This window comes from Gavialis gangeticus, unplaced genomic scaffold (assembly GCF_001723915.1).
Source record: "Gavialis gangeticus isolate Ggan-Ray unplaced genomic scaffold, GavGan_comp1, whole genome shotgun sequence".
NCBI classification, from domain to species: Eukaryota; Metazoa; Chordata; order Crocodylia; family Gavialidae; genus Gavialis; species Gavialis gangeticus.
The window spans coordinates 41,565,465-41,576,822 of NW_017729030.1; positions in this window are offsets into that span (position 1 = coordinate 41,565,465).

An 11,358-nucleotide genomic window follows, 5' to 3' on the forward strand; every position below is an offset into this window, starting at 1 on the left:
AAGAAAACAGAGTCATAATTTTTACCCTTAAGTATCTGGTAGAGATGAGGTTTCAAAAGCATGTGGTGTTGATCTAATTCTGCTCTCCAATTCAAGGGGGTGGTGGGAGGGGAGGAGGAAGGAAGAAATTACTCAGATTTCCAAAGGAGCACAATAAGGCTTCGGTGCTTTTGACCTTCCCATCTTCTAGACACAGAAGCTTACAAATACACATTCAATTATAACACCTTTACCACTAGCAAATGGAAATGAAAAACAAGAACATAGAAAAGAACATGGTTAATTTCCAGGCCAGTCAGACAACAGGTTCACTTGCAGACAGTTCTGACCAGGTGACACATTTTATTTGGCACACAAATTCAGTAATTTGCAAGAAATGATTTTACAGTGGACAATCAGAAACACCTACCTCCCAATCGTCTGCATGCACCAAAGCCTTCCCAGGCCATCCAATTTTTTTTTCAATGAGAACAGAGATTGGAACGAGCCCTTTTCATAAAATGTCCGTTAGGAGACAATCATCCTGTTGATTAACCATGTGTCAGAGAGGAACATCAGGAAGTAGAAGTCAAACATTCAGGAGTTAAAAAGAAATAAAGCAAGAGGGAAAAGCTGTGGAACCCAGAGAAGCCAAAGAGCAGAGTCCATTGCAAGTAATGCTATACACATCTGAAGCGTTCTTTCTACCTAGTATTCAAATACTGCATACAAAAGAATTAAGATAACGAGCATTCAAGCACTACATTAAAGGGAAATAAGATAATAATACTTAAATAACTTTATAGTATATATTTTTACTTACTCTTGCAAAGAGACTGACCTGATTTGATGAAGACAGTAGGAGTGGGAGTCTTCATTCTCTACCCTTAGAAATACAACTCAGTAAATCTGTTCTATAATTCACACAGTATGCAATTAGTCAGTAACAGGCCAGTACTCCCTACTGCACCAACATCTAAATGACAAAATGAATAAATCTATATTATTCATTTGGACTAACAAAAATAGAGAGTATCTTACAATACCATTGAAAGAAACCACTGTTGCATAATATCTCCTGCTTTGAAATCAATAACTTTGCTTTGCTTTGGCTTTTATGTAGCAGCAGGAGACCATTATCCTGTGACAATGTTCTTCCATTTACATCACCTCTTTAGAAAACAGAAAGAACTCCTTTGGCAGGACTTTACCAGGAAATATTGATTTAACATGGGGGGGAAAACCCTGACTCTTTCACTATTTACAATTGGCCCTAACCAGCCAACTAACTGGAGCAGTAAAGCAGTATAATGCTTCTCCAGGGTGACTTATTTTAATGAAGTGCCATATTATAGACTAAAAATCTTTTGTGAAGTTAGAGTGTGGCCAGTGTTTGCTCCTAGATAGCCTCTTTGAATAATTAGGATTTGCAACGTGCAAAACACAATCCAATTAACTGAGATAAGTCCATGTGATTAAAGTCAGACTGGCAGTATTCCTCTCATAGTTCATCAGTAGCTTTACTAAGTAGGACATGGCTGAGCAGGGTTATCTGACCTTGCCTCAGCCAGTTTAGATTACATTTTACTCTTCTGAATTCTAAATTAGCCTCACTACATGCTTCCTTCTCTTCTATACTTACTATTTTTTAAGCTTTTTTTATTTTGTTCCTTTGTAAAGTCCAGCCAGAAGCCATCAACAATCATCAAGTCCCCAGTTTTCATGATGCCCTATAGAAGACGGTGAAGGGAGAAAACACTGGAAATACAAAGAGCTGCTTTCAACAGGCATGTTTTTCCCCTTGTTCTTTAAGTTCACTACAGTATTAAAATCTTCACAGAATGTTTATCAGTCTGTCTAGAAGCAGCTCAGAGATTTTTCCGACCATCACTTCTCACAAATTGTAAAGACAATGGCAAGTAGTGTTGTGAATGTTGCTCAGCAGCATTTTACTAAAAACAACAGAGAAGCTGCAGCATGTAGCACAGCATCAGTGGTTCAGTCTCTGGTGGTGTAATCCTGATCCACAGGTCCTTTACAGCCGTTCGATTGTTGATCATCAAGTTGATGACACTGATTGTGCTTTACCGTGTACCAGCGAAGACCATGAGAAGGTCTTCCCTGTTACGTGCTGTAACTGGGGAGCAATATTCTGCAGCAGAATATTGCTCCCCAGTCTGGAACAAAAGCACGAACACAAAGATTATTGATACACAGTTAAATGCAGCTATGTGGATTATATCAGGAGTGCTAATAAGTACACCACTGCCATGGCTTCCAGTCCTAGTGAACATTGCTCCCCCACAGCTCCACTGTGATGCCACATGCATGAGGGAATACCATAAGGCCATTGGTAACCCAAACCTCCCAATCAACAAGAACATCACAATGCTACTACCAGGTAGGCTCAAATCTAGAAAACCCTTCTGGAAATACTCCAAGAAGCTGTCTGATGATAACAAGGACATTGAAGAACAATGGAGGGAAGCCTCAGCAAATACCAAACTGCCACAGCAGCAACCCTATAATCCCCCAGCCAGGATTTGACCTACTGAGAAAGATTTGGTCCTCCCTGAATCACATCCAGACACTTCATGGAAAATGTGGCCACCTATTCCATAAATGGAAAATCAAAGAGAGTCCGTGGTGCAATTTTTCAGATGGTGCAACACATTGTGAACGATTGCCCAATTAGATAATTTAATGGCAATCTAAAATCAACCCATGCAGCTCCCCCTGAAGCAGTCAAATGGTTATCAAATTCAGATAGTAATCTATTAAAATTGCAATCCTAAAATGTAATGTGAAAGAGAGAGACAGAGTGGTTCATTCTTGGGAGAAACATCCAGCAGGTGATAAATCCAGTCATTTACTGTATCACTATGCTATCTGTTAAGGTTGTTCTAAAGACATTTTCCTTTCCAGATGGTTTTATGCAGATGGCTGCTGTATTTGTTATCAGTGAAGTCAAGGGAGAAGACAGTACCATTAAGCAGAACAAAAGAAAAAGGGTGTACCTGGTAAAGTCTTCCCCATAACTCTGCAGCTGTTTGCCTTACAATGACTCTGACAAAGTTTAAGACTCAAGGATAAAGCAAGTACTTGCCTGAAGGCAATGAAGAGTAAATGGTTTCCATAATATAATAGTCTTCTGTTGGAAGGACCTCTAGGAACTCTAAACTATTATAAAAATACTGTCAGATTAAACTTTACTGAGGATAATGCAGTGCTTCATGGGTTAGTATCACATAGAATCCTGAAGCTTTGTTACATACAGCACTTATTGTTGAACAAACAAAACAGCTGCTTTTCACACCAATTTCTAGCTTAGCATCAAAATTCGGGTCCATATATCTATATAGTGTGACAGTCACGGCTTGTAAACAAGAATGTTGAATGAAAACTAATTGCACATATTTCATTGGCAGCATGATTTTTTTTAAACTGGCACTTAAAAGAATCTGGTGGTCCTGTCAAGGTTATGCAAATCCCCCATCAATCTGTTAGCTTCAAGATGTTTAGTAAGCATTTTCGAAAGTAAAAGCCATGCACCACACTCACTCTATTCCTATCCCCTTCTTCCGTCTGCTCCTCTGTTACTTCCCCCTCCTTGTGTTTCAATATTTTAGCTCTTTGGCATCCAACTGCCAATTAGAACAGGCTCCATGTGGATTTAGTGGTTTGGCCAGCATCTAAATTAACTAAGTTAACTTAATTAACCAGGTTAATTTTCACTTGTGTCCTAGATCAAGATAGATTTCTATATGTAAAGGACCTCATGTTAACTTGCTGCTCTGCTCTAAGATTTCCTTTAATACTAAAACCTTTCTGTATTCCTTGGTCCAGAAATCACAGAATCATAAAAAATTAGGGTTGAAAGGGACCTTAGGAGGTCATCAAGTCCTACCCCTGCTCAAAGCAGGACCATCCCCAACTAGATCATCCCAGCCAAGGCTTTGTCTAGCTGGGTCTTAAAAACTTCCAAGGATGGAGATTCCACCTCTCTGCATAACCTGTTCCAGTGTTGTACTATCCTCCCCGTAGGAATGTTTTTCCTTATATCTAACCTAAACTTCCTTTGCTGTAGCTTGAGACCACTGTTCCTTTTTCTGTCATCTGCCACCACTGATACAGTCTAGCTCCATCTTCTTTGTAACCACCCTTCAGGTAGTTGAAGACTGTTATTTAATCCTCCCTCAGTTTTCTCTTTTCCAGACCATATAAACCCAGTTCCCTCAGCCTCTCCTCATAAATCATGTGCCCCAGCCCCCTAAACATTTTTGCTACCCTGTGATGGACTCTATTCAGTTTGTCCACATCCTTTCTTTGGTGGGGGGCCCAAAGCTAGACACAGTACTCCAGATGTGGATTCACCAGTGGCACACAGAGAGGAATAATCACTTCCCTCAATCTATTGGAAACGTTCCTACTAATTCAGCCCAGCATGCTGTTAGCCTTCTTCAGAACAAGGGCACACTGTTGGCTCATATTCAACTTATTGCCCATTGTAACCCCCAGGATGTTTTCTGCAGAGCACCTGCTCAGCCAGTCAGTCCCCAGTCTGTGGCATGGGACTGTTCTGTCCTAAATTCAGAACCTTGCACTTATCCCCATTGAACTTCATGTTATTTATTTTGGTCCAATCCTCCATTTTTTCTAAGTCTCTAAACTCTAGCCCTACCCTTCAGCATATCTACTAGTCTCCATAGCTTGGTGTCATCTGCAAACTTGCTGAGGGTGCAATCCATCCCATCTTCCAGATCATTGATGAACATATTGAACAAAACCAGCCCCAGGACCAACCTCTGGAGCACTCCACATGGTACCAGCCACTAATTAGACATCAAATCATTGATTACTACCCTCTAAGCCTGACAATCCAGCCAGTTTTCTATCCACTTTATAGTCCATTCATCCACCCATACTTCTCTACCTTGCTTGCAAGAAAGTTGTGGGAGACCATATCAAAAGCCTTGCTAAGGTTGAAGGTATATCACATCCACTGCTCTCTCCACATCCACAGAGGCAGTCATCTTGTTATAGATGCACAGGCAATCTGCTTGTCATAGGCAATCAGCTGGTCAGGCATGACTGGCCCTTGGTGAATTTATCCTGATTGTCCTAAATCATCTTCTCCAAGTGCTTAGAAATGGATTCCTTGAAGACCTATATTTTTTTCAAGGGACTGAGATGAAGCTTTTACCAGTCTGTACTTCCCCAGATCCTCCGCCTTCCCTTTCTTAAAGGTGGGCACTATATTTGCCCCTTTCCAATCATCTAGGACCTTTCCCAAATTGCCAGGAGTTTTCAAAGATAATAGCCAGTAGCTCTACAATCACATTAGCCAACTACCCCAGCACCCTTGGGTGCATTTCATCTGGCCTCATGGCCTTGTACATGTTTAGCTTTTCTAGTCTCCCTGACAGCTTTTTTTTTTCTGCAACTGTTGACTGCTCTCCTCTAGGGCTGTGTGAAACATCATGGTTTCATTTTGATATCTGTTTTGACATTTCAAAGGGACAGTGTTTTGTTTCATTGTTTCATTTCGTTTCAAAGCACTGTCCCATTTCATTTCATTAAAACTATTTCGCTGTTTTGACGTTTCGCCCATAGGCTATAATGGAGAATCATGAAAATGTCTAAAACTTTGTCATTTCTTGCCTGATTTGCATGAAAATCGCAAGGATGATAGCCCCTTCTGAGGGCATGAAGCCTGCCAAGCTTCATGGAGATAGGTGCAGAGGTTTCTGGGAAACAGCACCTCAAACTCTTCAAAGCAAAAGTACTGACGTTTGCCGACAGCGGCAGCCTCCTCTCGTCCGGCACGCAGGTCTGGGGACCCGCACTCCTGGGAGAGACGCGAGGCTGTGCCGGACTCCTCCCAGGGGTGCAGGCCCCTGGTTCTGCGTGCTGGATGAGAGGAGGCTTAGGCTGTGGCAGCAGCAATCTTGTCCAGTGCTAGGCACAGCCCACATCCAGCGTCAGTCCCAGGTGGGAGAGGCAACCTAAGTCTCCTCTCATCTGAGGCACAGATCTGAGGGCTCGCACCCCCAGGAGAACAGTTGGGCTGTGCCATACTCCTCCTGGGGTTGCAGGCCCCTGGATCTGCCCGGGAGGAGAGGAGACTGGTGCTGCCACCTAGGAGCAGCATTGGGCACAATCTGCACCCAGTGCCGGGCTCCATAGAGCTCAGCCCAGCAGCGGTAGACAGAGCACAGCCCTGGCTCTGCCCACCTCCTCTTGCCAGGCTGCGCTCTGTGGGACTAGTGGAACCAATCGGAGCACAGCGCCGGCTCTGCCCACCTCCCACCGCTGGGCTGGGCTGTGCTCTGTGGGGCTGGCAGAGCTGATCAGAGTGCAGCCCAGCGGCAGGAGGTGGGCAGAGCTGGCACTGCCCTCCAATCAGCTCTGCCAGCCCCACAGAGTGCAGCCTGACAGCAGAAATCAGGGAGAGCCAGGGCTGCGCTCCCTGCCAGGCTGAGCTACATGGGGCTGCAGAGTCTCTCAGAGTGCAACCCTGTCTCTCTCCTGCTTCCCACAACCAGGCTGCTTCAAAACTCAAAATGTTTTGAAACTTTCTAAATGTTTCTAGTGCCTTCATTTCATTTCAAAGCTGTTTTGCTGTTTTGTTTCATTTTGATTTTGTTGTGTCGATCTCGAAATGCATCAAAACAGCTTCACAATGAAACACTCGGTGAAATTTTGCACAGCCCTACTCTCCTTCTCCCCAAACTGTGCTGCCAGATGCAGTAGTCTAGGGACTAACTTCCTCTGTGAAAACTGAGATAAAAAAGGCCTTTTCTCCATTATCTCTCACTAGGTTGCCTCCCCCATTCAGTAAAGAACCCATGCTTTCCCTGATCTTCTTGTTGCTGACAAACTTATAGAAACCCTTCTTGTTACCCTTCACTTCCCTTGTTAGTTGCAACTCCAGTTTTGCTTTGGCCTTCCTGATTTCATCCATGCATGCCCGAGCAATCCTCTTATACTCCTCCCTAGTTGCTTGTCCAAGTTTCCACTTGTAAGCTTCCTTTTTGTGTTTTATCTCACAGAGGAGTTCTGTGCTAAGCCAAGCTGGTCTTCTGCCATACTTGCTAGTCTTCCCACACATCATAATGGTTCTTTCCTGCATCCTCAGTAAGGTTTCTTTAAAATACAACCAACTCTCCTCCCCCTCTGACTGGCTTCCCAGAGGATCAGAATTCTTAAGCCTACAAGGGCTCCTCTTTCTGGTTAAGGTTCAGGACTCTCATCCTTGAACTCACAATTGTGTGGCTTCTCACTCAGGACCTAGGCCCCTGAGCCACAGAACAAGCTAAAGAGCACATAATATAAGTTGTCCACATTTCCATTCCAGCATGAGGACAACCTTTCATTTCCAGTCCTAGATGGCATTAAAAAAATCACAATTGAATAGCACTAAAATAGAAAAAGTTGCATTTGGTCCACATTTTCAGTAATACATCATAGATTCATAGATGTAGGGTCAGAAGGGACCTAAGTAGATCATCAAGTCCGACCCTACATCTATGAATCTATGGATTCATAGATCAAATGGATTATTTTTGTACAGAGCTATTCCACATGACCCTCTGCGCTAGTGGTAAGTGAGGGAATTTGGGATGTGGCTAACTGGGGGTTGAGGGGCTATCAGAGAATCTGTGGCTCCATGGTCCCATTGGACATAGCCTTTGGCAGTAAAGAAGTAAGGACTGTGCCAACACTGCCCTGCTTGCCCTGCAACCACTTGGGAATGCCACTGCTTTGTCCACCATTTGCCTGACTGGTAACCAGCACCACTAGTACCACCTCCACCATGGGAAGCAGCAGCTTGCCTCATGACCCCTGCCCAACAACTGGCCCCACTCCATCTGCTATTTGCCCCACAAATCAGGTCTGCGAAGAGCCCCATGGTCTGGATCCAGTCTAGGACACAGGGTGAGTGTGACACCCCCTTGTTATAGTATATTAAATTACATGTATATTGCTAAGTAAAATATAAAAAAGACAACATTTTAGTAAGGTCATGTCGAACATTTTTAAATGATCTAAAATTTCGACATTTTGACTTTTTTTTCCTGACTTAGGCTGCTGCTGCTGCTTTCCCTGCTGTCCTGGGGGAGAGGGACGGTTCAAAGCTGCTCCAGCTGGGCTGCATGGGAAATGGGCTCAGCTGGAAACAGTTTCCACACCTGCCCTCGGTGGACCAGGCAGGGTAGGGGAATCCAGAAAGGGAAGGACTCTTACGTACTTTGGGGAGTTTTCTAAAGTCTCCAAAGGTTCCTGTGGTGTAATCCAGTCTGAAAGGGGGTGAAGTTGAACAACTGCACCCTCTGTGGATACATCCCTCACAACTACTAATACTTGCTCCTTACATGGCATTTAACACATACAATATACCAATCAGAAATTACAACTGTGTGTGAAAGGGACTGTACAATGAAGAATTCCACCCCTTGAGCACAGCCTGCAAAGCACAAGCAATCTGAGCCCATGAACTCAGGAGCAAGGAAGAGATTGCTCCTTCCTTTTACCCTTGTGATACAAATCACCTGAGAGATGAGAACACTCCCCACATAGAGCCATTGGGTCTGGTAATATACATAGGAACAAACTTAGCAAATAAAGCAAATATTTGGAGACCACTAGAGTTATTTAATACAATCATGGTAAGTTTGCATGAAAATGCAAGAAAGGAACTGCATGAATGAGCCTTTAGAAGTAAAAGGTAAGCTAGGTGTCAATCCAGTGCAAACGGGAATTCAATTTCAACAGGCCCACTGAGAATATACTGCACTGCCGAGGATGATATAATGAATCCTAGCTAACCCGAATTGCTCAACCAAATTATTGAAAATTAATCCTTTTACAACCACAACTTTCCTTCCTCCTTTCTCCTGCAATTTAATTCCATACAAAAGTAATGTTTTTAAAATATCTTCTTGGTGCAAGAAGAGCCCTCCCCGCCCACCCCTGCATAATATCCCTGCCTTTAAAACTTGTGCCAACAAATCTTAGTAGATGCTCATACCTATTGATCTCATAGGAAGTGAATGAGTACTTGCATATTATATCACCAGAAAACTTCCATTCGAAGATGTGCTATAATGCAACCACAGGAATAATTTATGTCATTCCTTAAATTGAGAGAGCCCTGCCAAAAGTCTTCCACTTGACTGGAAACATTTTAAATGACGATCATGGGCTGGTCTGGAGTGAATTCGAACCACAATGTTACAGGGGTGTAGGTTTATGCAGTAATGTTGCCTTACATCACATTACTCTGTGTGCATGCGTGTATCATTGCCATATGTTACACGATAGTCTCTGCATATGGTATCGTTCTCAGAAGAAACTTGGAGTGTGTGTAATAATTAACATAATTAATTATTGTTATGGGTATTCATAACCTTTCTGTTACAACAGCCTTGTAAATTAAACGGTAAGGGCATCTAGAGAGTTAGATAAGCACATGTTTTAAAGTTCATATTAACCTAAAAGAATAAGTGATGCCATGAAAATTTTCCAGAAAAAATTGACAAGTTCAATTGTGAGTTTAGGGACTTAAAAAAATGAGTATTTTATCCATCAAGAAAAACTCTCTTTCTTGGTAAACCTTCTTCCAGGTGTTCTTATACAATAACCTGTTAGTAGAACCGTATGAAATGTAGCTATTTTACTCCCCAAGTGTTTAAAATGAACATTTTCCTCTGTTTCAGCCCATAGGAGTTCAGCATCCCTTAGAGCTTCGGAATCCGAGAAAGCTCAGAATCTTAGAAATAACTGAGATAGCCGGCTGTATCTGCCAAGTTTCTCTGGCTTCTGTTCCACTTTTTCCACCCACATTTAACAAGATTTTGCTGCAATGTCATAAAAGAGCCTGTGTTCACTCAAAAGGTTTTTGAAACCTCCTACAAACCTTATAATGACATTTCATGATAAGGCAGGTTTATGTTTTCAGTTTTGTTGTAAATATTTCTCACAATCCTCATAATTAATTTAGAAAATGTTTAAGTTATATTGATCACTCTCAAAAGAATCTAAGGCTCAGACAACATTTTCATTCCCCAACAGCAAATTAATAATTATGCAGGAAGTCAGACTAAATGATCTTAAGGTCGCTTCTGGCCTTCAAATCCATATACTCTATGAATAAAACACTCACATAGCTGGTTTCTGTTTGAAAGGGTGACATTTCAGTTTGAGTGTTGCTTAAAAATTTCAGCTGAAAACACAACCCCCTTCCGTCACTTGCTATGACTCTCTTGAATCTCTGACGTTAAAAAAGATTAGAGGATATCCAAGAGGGGGCCTTGTCAACATCTCTGTAGTCTGACCTCCTGAGCTCTTCTGTTTTCAGTGGTAGTCATTGGCCTTCCAAGCTTCTGCCCTAAGAAGGTTTGTGCACAGAGGAAACAAAACAAAAGCTCTCAAAAGGAAAAAGAAAAATCATCTGTGTATTAGGTTCTGTTTCTTGCACCATGAGATAATCAGCCTTCCAAGGAAACAACATTTTCTCTTGATCACAGTGTTCTTTTTTAAACTCTTTTTCTATTTGAAACATACGTATTGCAGCTGGCTTAACGTATGATTATCCTGTTTTCTTCCCTTTCCAAGTGTGGATTAATTATATTTTGCACTAAATAGAAAGCATAGTAACTGGGGATGGGGAGGGCAAGTAATGGGGTGGGGGAAAAGGAGTGGGGGTGCAGCTCACATATAGTCTAAGTGCCAGATCTAATAAAAGATAGACAGAGGATTTTGGCAGAATTTAGGCATTTAAGAACAAAACTCCAATCCTGAAGGGTACGCTTGGCTGGAAGCACCTAAAATCTAGGTACCCTACTTTTGTTTTTAGAATTCCCCAGATACTTTGGTAGCTGTTTCTTGCTTACACTTGACTAGGATTAAGACATTTGGTATTCCTAAAAGTAACAAGGGTCCAATCTACTCTCAAAGCCCATCTACCACAGAGGTGGGATCAAGCTCCACATTTTCTTTGAAAAAGATTGTAGTTGTTGCAGTGCCCGCCATCCTGAGGCAGCCCTGCCATGAAGAAGTCTCAGACCCTGACACCAGATCCATCAGACAGAGAAAGCAACAGCTCTGGCCTACACTTCTGATCTAAGTACTGAAGAACTCCCACTTCGTCAGCACATTTCTTTTTTTTTTTCTAATTTGAAGAAAAGTTTAGTTTTTGTGGCTCTTATCAGCAAAATAATGGACGCGGTCTTTCACTGAGAATGCAACTGAAATCTATCCACTCATTTTCTGGCGAGTTACAGCATGAGGTATTAGCTGGATACACAGTGCCATGGCAAAGAAGTTTGGCACCCGGGGCAAAACCCACAGCAGCAGCCCGCCCTCACCCCATTTTCA